Raw genomic sequence first — 12012 nt, 5'->3', positions numbered from 1 at the left:
ATCTCACCCACAAAATTATAAAAATGACAAATGGAAAATTGTTGATCAAAGAGTGTTGAAATGAAGAATGATTACTTTCTAAAATAGAGCAACAAAGAATAAAAGAAAAAGGGTTGTTTTTGAAACTATGTGATGAATACCACCCTAAGAGGCTTTTCATAGCATTGGCCAATGCCTAGGCCCATTCTTTTATTTTATTTTTTTTAATTAAATAAAACTTGTTCTAATTGGGTTGTTTTGCTAAATGCAGCCCACCTTTCCAAGCTACCAATTATAGCAGTGCTGGCAATTGGGCTTGTGGCCCAATTCTCCTCCGTGCCTCGTTCCATCCGCACACCTTCATGTTTCTGCAACATACGTTAGTGTTGGGCCATTCTAGAACTGCAACCCAAACACTCTCTTTCTGAATTGAAGCCACGCATATGCTGAAGCACGATATCGGCCCATGCTTCTACACCATTCACGGATGCTATCCTGCCAGCACATTTTGGGCTTCCCGCCCAATTCCTTCAACATCTGCAGCGAAGCCCCATCACGCGTGGAGATGTATTCTTAAAGCATGACTAGGGTTCCCTTTCTTCACGTGTTCCACCTCTACCTTGTGCTAGGGTTCCTTATCAAATCAGTCATTTGCCATCACGTCGTTCTTCTCTTAACGCCTTTGTTAGGGTTTCATCATCACACATCATGCGTTTTCCACATTTCTCTCATTGGAAGCATGCCGCTAGAGTTCAGACCGTGAACTCTTTCGTGTGTAGCTCAAACCGCGTCAACACATAGCCACGCATCAACCCTTTTCTTCATTTCTCTCTTATGGATTGTTAGAACCGTCCAAACCCTCAGGCATTCCACCTTTACATGTTGTTCACGGCAGCTTTGCCGTTAGATTTCTCTTCCGTTTTCTTTTCCCGGTTGCCTTCAGCTATAAAAGGCAAGCCAACATTTTTGTAAAAGAGCTTTGATTAATTTGAGAAGTTTATCCCCAATTTCAGAGCTCACTTTCACCTTAGATGAGGATTTCTCCTCCTAGGGTTCCAAACACTGCGAGTGTGTGCATTTCAGTGAGAGACGAGAGTGATCCGAACCCCAATCGAGCTTCCGCTGCATTTCCATCGATCAACTACACTGAAGAACGCTCATCATTTGGTATCAGGAGCACCAGGTTCACCGGTTGGACCGCCGCGTTTAGGCTCGCTTCAAAGATAAGTGTTCTTTCTCTTATCTTAGTGTTTTTCTTCTTCGCTGTTCGATTTCGGTCTTGTTCATGCGCTGATTGAGTCTGTTTTTGTCTGTTAAATCTGTGTCGTGGTGATTTTGTTTGCTGAAATTGATTCAAGTGTAATTGTCCTGATTTTTTCTGAATCAATACTGTGATGGTTTAATGTTTAGCTTTCTGAATCTGCCGCTCATTGAATGTCAAGTAGGTTTAATTTCAGTTTTGCTTCCTTAGCTTTAAAATTTTATAATCTCGTGTTTTGTCTTTGGTAATGTTTCGTTGTTTGATATGTCACTGATTCCATAGAGTTGTCCCTAATTTTTGTGTGTTGTTTCAATTTCAATTGTAAAATGTGTGTCTAGTATCTCAATTTGTGTTTTGTGGTGTTCTTTAATTGCTATTAGATCATTGGCAATTGTTCTGCAGTGTATGCTTCTAGCTGTTCCTGGTTTTAATCGTGCCTGATTTCTTTTTCATTGTTCCTGATTTACTCTTGCCAATGATTATGCTGGCCAAACTGTCATGTTTTCCACTGCTTTGATGATACATATGCTTTGTTCAGATCGTTTCAATGGAATTCTAGTTGGTTTTGGTCCACACATAGGCTGTGTTTTTGCTCTTTTGATTGCTTTGTTGCTGTTTGAACTTCATTGCTGGCCTAGTATTTTTTTTCTTGAATTTGAGCGTTGCATCAATCAATGTGAGCATTCACGGGTTTCCTGTTTCCTTCTGCAATTCAGATTTGCTTTGCTCAATTCATGTCCAGATTTTCCACATATTGCTTGGTCATTGGAATTTGAATTCAACACTGCAATTATTGTTTATTTGCTTTGAATGCCAATACTTTGTTTTCATTTTTTTTTGTCTAGTGCTGGTTTAGTTTGTCTTGATCTCTCAAATGTTGCATATCTTACTTGGCCATGTGTGTTTAGATTTGCTTGCTTTTGAATCTGCCTTGTTCAGATCATGTTCTTACAAGTTGCATCAGTTGGCATTATTTTAATTCTCCTTGTTGCTTGACTGAATTGTGGAGTGAACATTGGATTCACAATGAAACATTGCGTTTATGCAATATCAGTTGCTTTAAACCAACAATTTTTCACTTCTGTTTCAATAAGTTTATGTTTTATCAGATTCATAGTGCAGCTGTTTCATTTTGTTTGAATCACAAAGTCAGTGTTGTTTGCATATAGTTTTAGTGCCTATATCAGTTTCACTAGCCCGCATCTTTTCATTGATTCTTGCTCCATTAATCTCTTCATGTCTTAGATTCAGCTCTGCCATGTAATTTGTTGAGTTGCTACTGCTGTTTTTTTTTCAGAATTTGATCATTGAAATTGCTACTTGTTGATGTGTCGTATCTGCTATATCATTTGTATTGCAGTTCCAGTGAAAAAGATCTATGTTGAGTAATTCATGATAAGTATTTCTGGTCTGCAAAGTGCATGTTTGAACCACTGATTTGAGTAAAACAACGTGCTCCACAGTTCACATAGATACTACTTTCCTCTTAATTTTTAACTTGCATATGCTCTTGATTCAACTTGTTTGAGTTTTGTTTGATTTTAGTTTTGTTAATCTTGTTCTAGACACATTCCTTAGGTTCTCTTTTGTGTGCTATCCTTTACTGCTTTGCCTTTTTCTTGCTTGTCTTGTTTGCTTATTTCATTGAGTTTGTCATTCAATCCTTCACTTGATGTTGTCCAATTCTTCCATTTGAGCTTTTCTTGATTTTCTGCTTTGTTCTTCTTATCTGGAAGATCGTGAGTGATCTTGTTTCAGTTGGCATACAACTCACTGCTTTGGCAACTTTGTAGGTACCTTTCTCTTGAAGGTAGAGCTGCAGGATGAATTGTGGGAAAAGACATTGAGATAGCATTCCTAGAGGACTTGTGGAGTGAGTTGGGACTTAAAGAAGGAGTGCAAACACGCGAGAGCAAATAGAGAGCAAACTGGTCCAATTCCAATTGCAAATTTTTCCCATTTCTGTTTGTTTTGATATCACAGAATTTTGTGGTGTAATTTTTTCTTAATTTCAGTTTCTGTTTCATTTGGCTTAGGTGGAAAATGCTTTAGAGCAATCCTAACCTTAGCTTAGTGTGTAATAGCTTCTTAACGTGTAGTGTGAGGTTATCAAGGGGTTCCAAGTTCCACTTGATTCTTCACTTAGGAAAACTTTTCGTCTAGTTTATGTTTTCTTGTTTTTATGTTTTCTTGTTCTTTATGTTTTCCATGTCCAGGTTATGTGTGTGTTATGCATGTTTTATGTTTTTGTTTTATGTCTCTGTGATATCTTTAAACACTTAGTTGACCTTTCTTTGGTCAGAGGATTTCACACACTTTGAAAGTTGTTTTTCACAATTAAAATCTGTTTTGTTGGGAAATTTTAGTGAGAAGTTTTGTGAAAGAAATTTAGAGATTTCTGGCTAGGAAAGATTTGGTTTCTAAGCCTGTCCATAAGACTCACCTCCCTTTCCTGGGAACATCTCTAGAAATATTTTCCTTTATATTCTCTTTAGAAATTCCTAAAGTTTCTTTGTGAAAAGTTGTTTAGATAAGTGTTTCAAAAGTGTTTTCCAAAATGAGTTTTCATTCGTACAGTGAATTGTATTTAGGTAGTCATTGTGAGGATAAAATGCATCATACACATGAGAGTACATTCCCTTTCTTTGGAGAGGACATAAGTGCATTATCATACATATCTTGGGAGAGGGAAATAGATGATTTGGTGCATTCATTCCATCTTAGACATAGTAAATACTATTTTCTTACTTTGTGCATTTCTAGTTTTGTAGGACATGCAAGAGAGTGGTGGGATTATAAGCAATCTAGAGTGGAAAAGGGAAGAAAATCTCCCATTCAAAATTGGAGTGAGTTGAGAGCATGCATGAGAAGAACATTCAAACCACCTTCCTTTGATTTTGATCGTGAGATAGAGAAAAAGAAAATTGAGATAGCAAGGAGGAAGGAGGAAAAACTCACAATACTTTTAAGAGAGATGAGGGAGTTGGAAGAAAAAGAAAGAATAAGAATTCAGAGAAGAGAGCAGAAAGAAAGAGAGAAATTTGAACAAGAATTGAGAGAAGAAGAGGAGCAACTGAGAAAAGAGAAGGAGGAAAAAGAGAGAAAAGAATTTGGAAAGAGAGTAAGACAAGAGAAGAAGTTTAAAAGAAAAGAGAAAGAGATTGAGAGAAAAGAAATAATGCTTAGGGAAGTAGAGATACAACATCCTACAACTTCTTGCATAGACCTCAAGGGAGTAATTCCATCTTTCAACTCTTCTTTATTTGTCGTTAATAATTTTGTCTTAGTTCTCCCTAAAATTGTTTTTCCACCTTCATCATTCATTTTAAACACTTCAAAAGAATTTCCAAAAATCTTCTTTACTTAGAGTTACTTTTTAGGTATCAATTAAGTCAAAGTGACAATATGTATTTTTGTAAAGTGGGCTATGTACCAAATCCTTTCAAACTTAAAAGCCCATCTTCATATATTCCTTACAAGTATCTTCTACTTCCATCTCGGAAAGTAACGGAAAAATTGTTTGATGATTACTGCATACATATTTTTTATCCTGGAGGAAATTCATCTTTAATTGTTGTGGGCCTTAAAGAAACCTCTTGATCTGAGGACAGATCCTTTTCAAGAGGGAGGGGATAATGAATACCACCCTAAGAGGCTTTTCATAACATTGGCCAATGCCTAGGCCCATTCTTTTATTTTTTTTTTAATTAAATAAAACTTGTTCTAATTGGGTTATTTTGCTAAATGCAGCCCACTTTTCCAAGCTACCAATTATAGCAGTGCTGGAAATTGGGCCTGTGGCCCAATTCTCCTCCGTGCCTCGTTCCATCGCACACCTTCATGTTTCTGCAACATACATTAGTGTTGGGCCATTCTAGAACTACAGCCCAAACTCTCTCTTTCTGAATTGAAGTCACGCGTATGCTGAAGCACGATATTGGCCCATGCTTCTACACCATTCACGAATGCTATCCTGCCAGCACATATTGGGCTTCCAGCCCAATTCCTTCAACATCTGCAACGAAGCCCCATCACGCGCGGAGATGTATTCTTCAAGCACGGCTATGGTTCCCTTTCTTCACGTGTTTCGCCTCTACCTTGTGTTAGGGTTCCTTATCAAATCAGTCGTTTGCCATGACGTTGTTCCTCTCTTAACGCCTCTGTTAGGGTTTCATCATCACGCATCACGCGTTTTCCACATTTCTCTCATTGGAAGCACACCGCTAGAGTTCAGACCGTGAACTCCTTCGTGTGTAGCTCAAACCGCGTCAACACACAGCCACGCATCAACCCTTTTCTTCATTTCTCTCTTAGGGATTGTTAGAACCGTCCAAACCCTCACGCATTCCACCTTCACATGTTGTTCACGGCAGCTTTGCTGTTAGATTTCTCTTCCGTTTTCTTTTCCGGTTGCCTTCAGCTATAAAAGGCAAGCCAACCTTTTTGTAACAGAGCTTTGATTAATTAGAGAGGTTTATCCCCAATTTCAGAGCTCACTTTCACCTTAGATGAGGATTTCTCCTCCTAGGGTTCCAAACACTGCGAGTGTGTGCGTTTCAGTGAGAGACGAGAGTGATCCGAACCCCAATTGAGCTTCCGCTGCATTTCCACCGATTAAGTACACCGAGGATCGCTCATCACTATGCTCCATTATTTTTTCTACATTACTATTTCCTAAACCCAAAAATCCTAAAATTTTTCCTACCTTTGCCTTGACCCCATTATAACCCATAAAAAGTCCTCTTGATCATTGAATGCATGTTTTCTGAAAATTGTGAATATTAGAGACTTGTTAAGTATTATGAGTGTTTACTTGCATGGGTTTTTGAGTGAAAACACAGGCCAAAACACTTGAGCAAATTTTGGTGAGAAAATACACATTTTAACTTGAGTGATCTCTTTCATATTTGATTTGCTTGCTAAATTCAAAAGATTAACTCATGTGTGAAAAAAAAAATAGAATTTTTCCTTTTGTATGCGCATGATAGCTTGATTTCTAAAAGATTGACTTGTTTCTAGTTATGTTCATTCCTTTGATCTAGTGAAGATATGGAATAAAATGCCTCAGAACAAAGTTTTGAAATTGTTCAATTTTGTTCAAGAGTGCAAAAGGATAAGTTTAGATAACCGATGATAAATCTATTTTGAAAATAGTGGAACTAGCCTGTTTTATTATAATTATCTCAAAGTCTTTTATTAATTTGCTATTTCATTCTCAAATTCTACTCTATATTTTTGCATATCATCATATATTTTTAATTGCAAGGGAATTCATTTCCTTGATTTGTTTTCAAAAAGTGTTTCCCCACTCTTTTGCTTCACTAGACCCTTGTGACTAGTTTCTTGTTGATATATCAAAATAAATTTTCCTATTCTAAACATGAGATGAGGGCTAGATTCACACTGGTGAGAAGGTGGTTACTTGTGGAGTGCAAACAAAACATGTCATGATTTTTAGGTCAGACAAAATCAAAATCTAATGTATGTAATCCAAACATGGCATGATGCATGTAAACGGACTGGCTAAAGATAAAATAAGGTTGGCCTTTGATGTTTGGGATGCAAACAAAAACAGATTATGAATTTTATATGCAAACCAGTTTATGTTGTCCTACCAATCGTGCCAAGAACAGGCCAGAAAAAAGCAAAAAAAAGGTTGATACTGGTATTTAAGGTGCAAACAAAAACAGGTCATGAGATGCATGTAAACATATCAGACAAAAGCAAAAGAAAGAAAAATAGATGCATGGTATATATACAAGTTTATGAGATGCTTAGGGTCCAAACAAAACAAGGCATGCAAAGCATGGGATGCAAACAACATAGGTCTGACAAAAGCAAAATCTAATGAGTTATCTATATACATTCTAAATGCAAAAGTTGAGAGAAAATTTGTTTTAATTTCCACTTCCAAGAGGGTGGATGTCAAAGAAATATTTTGGTTCTAGTTCAGATGGAGACTCTTCATCAGCTTCCTCTTCCTCATCTTCATTCGCTCCTCATTGCTCAGGTTATTCCTTAGTTAGTTGTGGCTTAGCGGCAACAGGTGGCATATTTTCATTCTTGGTTGGCTGCTCTATTGGTGCATGAGTTTCAGCTTGGTTCCCTCCTTTTGGTGATGTTCCACTTGATTCCCCTTGGGAGAAGGTATTTTCGTGAGGCCAAGCCATAAATTACTGAAATTGTTAAGGAGTGATGCAAAAGTATGGCAGGTTTTGTTGCTGCTGCAGCGTGAAGTCATGGATGATAATGTGTAAAGTTGTGAAAGCCTTGAATGTGGTTATCATTTGCTGTTCTAGCTTAGCCATCGCAACTTTCCTTACTTCTTCTTGCTGCCTATGCTATTCATCTTGGGTCCCGTCTCTACCTTGTGGTATAGGTCGAAGAGCTAGTGCATGCACCACGTCCAGGGGATTAGTGCAATTGGCTTGAATGTATGTTCTTGTAATGGGAAGTATCAATCTCCTTCTTGGATGATCTTAGATTGTTACCCCCTGGACATAAAGGCTTGGGAAACATAAAGGCTTTGTAGTTCCTCGAGTGGATGGTTGGGAGAGAGCAATCTTGAAAATTTCCTTAGTTATCAAGTCAACCACATCTATCATGTACCTGATGATGCAATAAAGGAGTTGGGCTCTATCCATGGTGACCTCAGAAATGTGTGATTATCTTCATGCTTCCCCTATTTAACCTGATTGGATTTCCATTTCTTCCCAATTCAAATCCTTTAGCACATGGATTTGTTCCGAAGTAATATCCTTTAGCATTGTGAGGAATTTTGCCCTCTCCTCTTTAGGCATCTCCAAGTTATTTTTAGAGACCTCCTCATTCTATCCTTGTCGTAGCTGACCCTCCTTCCCATAATCCAAGAGACTGCCTTTGTTGAAGCTCCTTAATGGAAACGCGTTGGCATAAAACTCCCTAACAATGTTCTTATTGTAGTCATCCTCTAGCGCAACCAATTGTTTCTAATGTCGGTTGGTAATTGTTGTTTGGAAATCATGAAACTCTCCATGCAACAACTCCACTCTCATTTTCGCATTGCGCCTATTGGATAGGTAAGGATGGAAGAAGGGATGGAACAACATGGGTCTGAGGAGTTGAGCTTGGAGTTTGAGTCTGTCTTGGAGGGGAAGGAATGGGGGAAGATGAGTCTTTCGTTGAGTGTACTACGGGGCTTGTCCTTCTCTTGGTAGGGGGCAAAATAGTTTTCTTCCCCTTCTTCTTAGGAGCGATCTCGTGGGTAGACTTCCTCTTAGGTGCCATCTGCAATTTTAGCTCAAGTTAGTACCTTTAATCATGAAATCATTATACCAAACCCTTGTTTCATGCAATCAGAATAATGGCACAATCACCTTTTGAGAGAATCACTCCTAACACATTCTTTCTTGATATTTACAAAGATCACGAGTGCAAAAGTTTCCAACCCCTTACTTGGCTTGAGTGAACCCTAACTTAGAATGAATTGACAATCAAAGAGAGGTTAGGGATTTGTACCTGGATGTAGATGCAAGGTGTGTGCAGATTTCCTAGCTGAGAGCTTAACGGATGGAGAGAAAAGGTTAAGAGGTGGAAGCGGTGAGTGTAGGTAATGAGGTGATTATTTGCAACTCATGCAACTAATGAGTTTTTAAACCTTTTAGTTTTAAAAACCCCGTGCAAAGTGGCTCAACCTAGAATTTGGTGCTGGGTGCTTAATTAAATTACACATCATTATTTACTCTGCTTCCACTCAAAACATGTTTTTTTTTTTTACAAAAATTACTATACAAGAAAAAAGTTTATTGGTTGGTTGTCTTGGTTGTCTCCCAAGAGCGCTTGTATGATATATCTAATAAATGTGTATTTTTGCCCTCATTTAATGTTTAATTATGGGTATTTAATTGAATATGTGTGCTTAAAGATTGATTTAATTAAGATTTCCTATAATTGGGTTTATTGAGCATGAGATACAAAAACATGTTAAAAATAACTTTTTAGTTGCACAAATGTTCTTTGGATATTTTGAGGTGTCTTAGTGCAGCTGCAGCTAAGTTGAGCTCATGGAGGTGTGGAAATAAATTGCTTAAAGCTTCATGACACCTTAAAGATAAATCCAAGAATAAGAAATTATCAAAATCACAAAAATTCAAGCCAAGCATTGCATGAAGATGGCAAGAAAAGCTTGAAAAAGTGAAGTTTGGCTAAACCAAGAACATAGCAACAAAAAAATTGGACCTTGTGTAACGTCCCATTTAATTAATAAACCAAAATTAAAAGAAAACGTCACATCGAATAACATATTAACGCAGTCTTGGAGTACAAATACCACTCCGTACAGTAATTAGGGCACACCACGATTCCAAAGGAAAACATAAAGGAATAACGACAAAGTTTTCAAAATGAAGCCTAAAGGCCAGACAGTACATGGGTCATTGCCCTAAAAGAAAAGCCCAATTAACACAAGAAGCCCAGCCCAAACAGACTATGCAGCAGAATCACGTCTTCCCTGTTGACCTCGAGTACCTCGAGTACCTCTCGCATCTGCTCCCATCAAATAAATTGATGATCATCGCAAAAGTATAAGAACGACATACAAGCAATCAAACAAGCAAAGGGTAAGCTAGAGTAGAAAACAAATTATCATGCAGTCACATACTATTTCCCAATCCAAGCAGTGTTTATAAATCAACCAAACATGTTATGACTTTCTCAAGCAATACACTATACTCTGACTCGACTCATTCGGATACATATAATCTAGTCGGATTCAGCGGATGCTTGCACTTGTGGAGGATACCTCTGCTCACCCCCGAGCTATGTGTTACAAGTGTTACAATGAATCAATCCCCTACACACAAGGTTAGCCCTTAATGAGTTTCAGGCCTCCTGCTACCCTCACCACAAGAGTCAGTCCGCTCTAAGTGAGTCTAACTGACTCCTTAGAGTGTCAGGATGCAACCTTACCTTTAATCCTTACCAAATTATACAGATGGGGCACCACCATGAACACCCACTAACAAGGGTCGTGGAATTACGTCCCAACCACTGAAGCACGACCCTGAAATCTCACCTAGAGGTTTCAAGGAATTACGCGCTGACCATAGACCAAACATATTCAAACAGCCAAGTAACATTTCTCATACATGTATATATATTATGCCAACCTTTATAGCCAATCCCTTTCATGTTCCAGGTCAAACCCATTCCAAATCCTCATACTCCATCCATGAATATAGAATTTTAATTCATCTCATTATCATGCAACTTTCATAACCAACCATTCAATGTTCATCACATGCCAAGAGTCATTCAAGTTCATCATTCACAACTCATACACCCTCCCACACATGCATATTCCTTCCCCTCATGCCATCATATAATAATCAAATCAAATACAAGCCACACATTCAAGAACAGGGAAAACGCCAAACCAAAATGCACTCTCGCTCAGCTTTTCGCTCAGGATGAAAGGCCTCACTCAGGTGAGCTCCCTTCGCCAAGGCAAGAGCTCGACACACATAACAGTGACCTTTGCGCATTCTCGCTTAGGCGAGACTCCCCTCGCCTAAGCGAGACGCTCGCTCGCTCAAAACTGAGCGGGTCACTTGAGCGACCCCTTACGTGAAAAGGTCTGGGCAAGTCTCTGCTCATCTCGCCTAGGCGAGACAGGCTCGCTTGGGGAGATTATCAGATCTCGCCACTGTTTCCCTACAACAGCCACTCATACCAAACCAAACTAACATGCTAAAGCGTTCCAAGCATTCACAACATCATACCAACCATAGACTCTTAGCACAACAACAGAACAGCAGGGAAAAACGAAATACATGAGTAAGTTCTAGCTTCCCTTAGCTCGAATAAGCTAGTATAGGACCTCGACAGTAAACACGGATACAACAGCTTTAGGAGTATGCTTAAGAGTTGGAAAACAACGGAGCAGATTACAAGATAAGCTCACTGCAGAACCTTAGCTGGGAAAAATACGAAAATATACTAAAGGGGAAGTGGTAGGAGTCGAAGAGTAACTTACACGAAGCAAGATATGATAAGTATGAAAAATACTTATTATTCTTATTTTATTGGACCTCTTAATTGTACTCAATCATGTGTTTTGTGGGAAGTTTTAGGTTGTTTTTAGGTTTCTTTTAGGTTAGATATATTTTATGTTTTCTTGGAGATTATTGTATAGGAAAGTGAAGGATTGGAGAAGATGTGAGGTTATTCTATCAGGACCTAGTTGCCCAGCGAGATGGATCAGTCGCCCAGCAAGTGTGCTCTGTCGCCCAACGAGTAATCACTAGTCACCCAACGAGTATGTCATCTCGCCCAGCGAGTAATCACTAGTCGCCCAACGAGTATGTCATCTCGCCCAGCGAGAGGACGGTTTTCTGAAGTGGTTATAGTTTCGAAAGTTACACGAAACTGGTGTGCTGGAGTGTGGGAACGCGACAGGACCAGGAAAGATACGAAAAAGTGCCATTCTAGGGCAAGGAGACTTCACATCAATTCATCCATTGCATCAAATTCATCCATCCTTTGTTCTCTAGATGCTTAGGAGTGACTAAACTCCTCCTTCATTGGGGTTGGATGTAATGAACCTATACTCTTTGTAATTTTCCTATGCAATGTAATCTCTTTCGTTGTTCATATGTTTTATCTCAATTATAAATGTGCTTGATGGAAATCTTTGCTATTTGGTTGCATCTAATTATTGGAAAATGAATTGGAACTTAACCTTGGATGGAACAACCATGAGATTGGGTTCTAGGAATAGACGTAATCTCTTGGTC

General features: G+C 38.6%; 1 long non-coding RNA gene across 1 annotated transcript; it reads left to right on the top strand.

The window, feature by feature from the left end:
* Positions 1–564: 564 nt before the first annotated feature.
* Positions 565–5724, top strand: LOC114185877. Its single transcript, XR_003604910.1, has 2 exons — positions 565–3171; positions 4991–5724. It is a non-coding gene; the product is annotated as an uncharacterized LOC114185877 (long non-coding RNA).
* The last annotated feature ends 6288 nt before the right edge of the window (positions 5725–12012 follow it).

The sequence above is a fragment of the Vigna unguiculata genome, chromosome 5 (genome assembly GCF_004118075.2).
Source record: "Vigna unguiculata cultivar IT97K-499-35 chromosome 5, ASM411807v1, whole genome shotgun sequence".
Classification (NCBI taxonomy): domain Eukaryota; kingdom Viridiplantae; phylum Streptophyta; class Magnoliopsida; order Fabales; family Fabaceae; genus Vigna; species Vigna unguiculata.
Note: the sequence above shows the minus strand (reverse complement) of the source record. Positions and strands in the feature narration are given on the sequence as shown.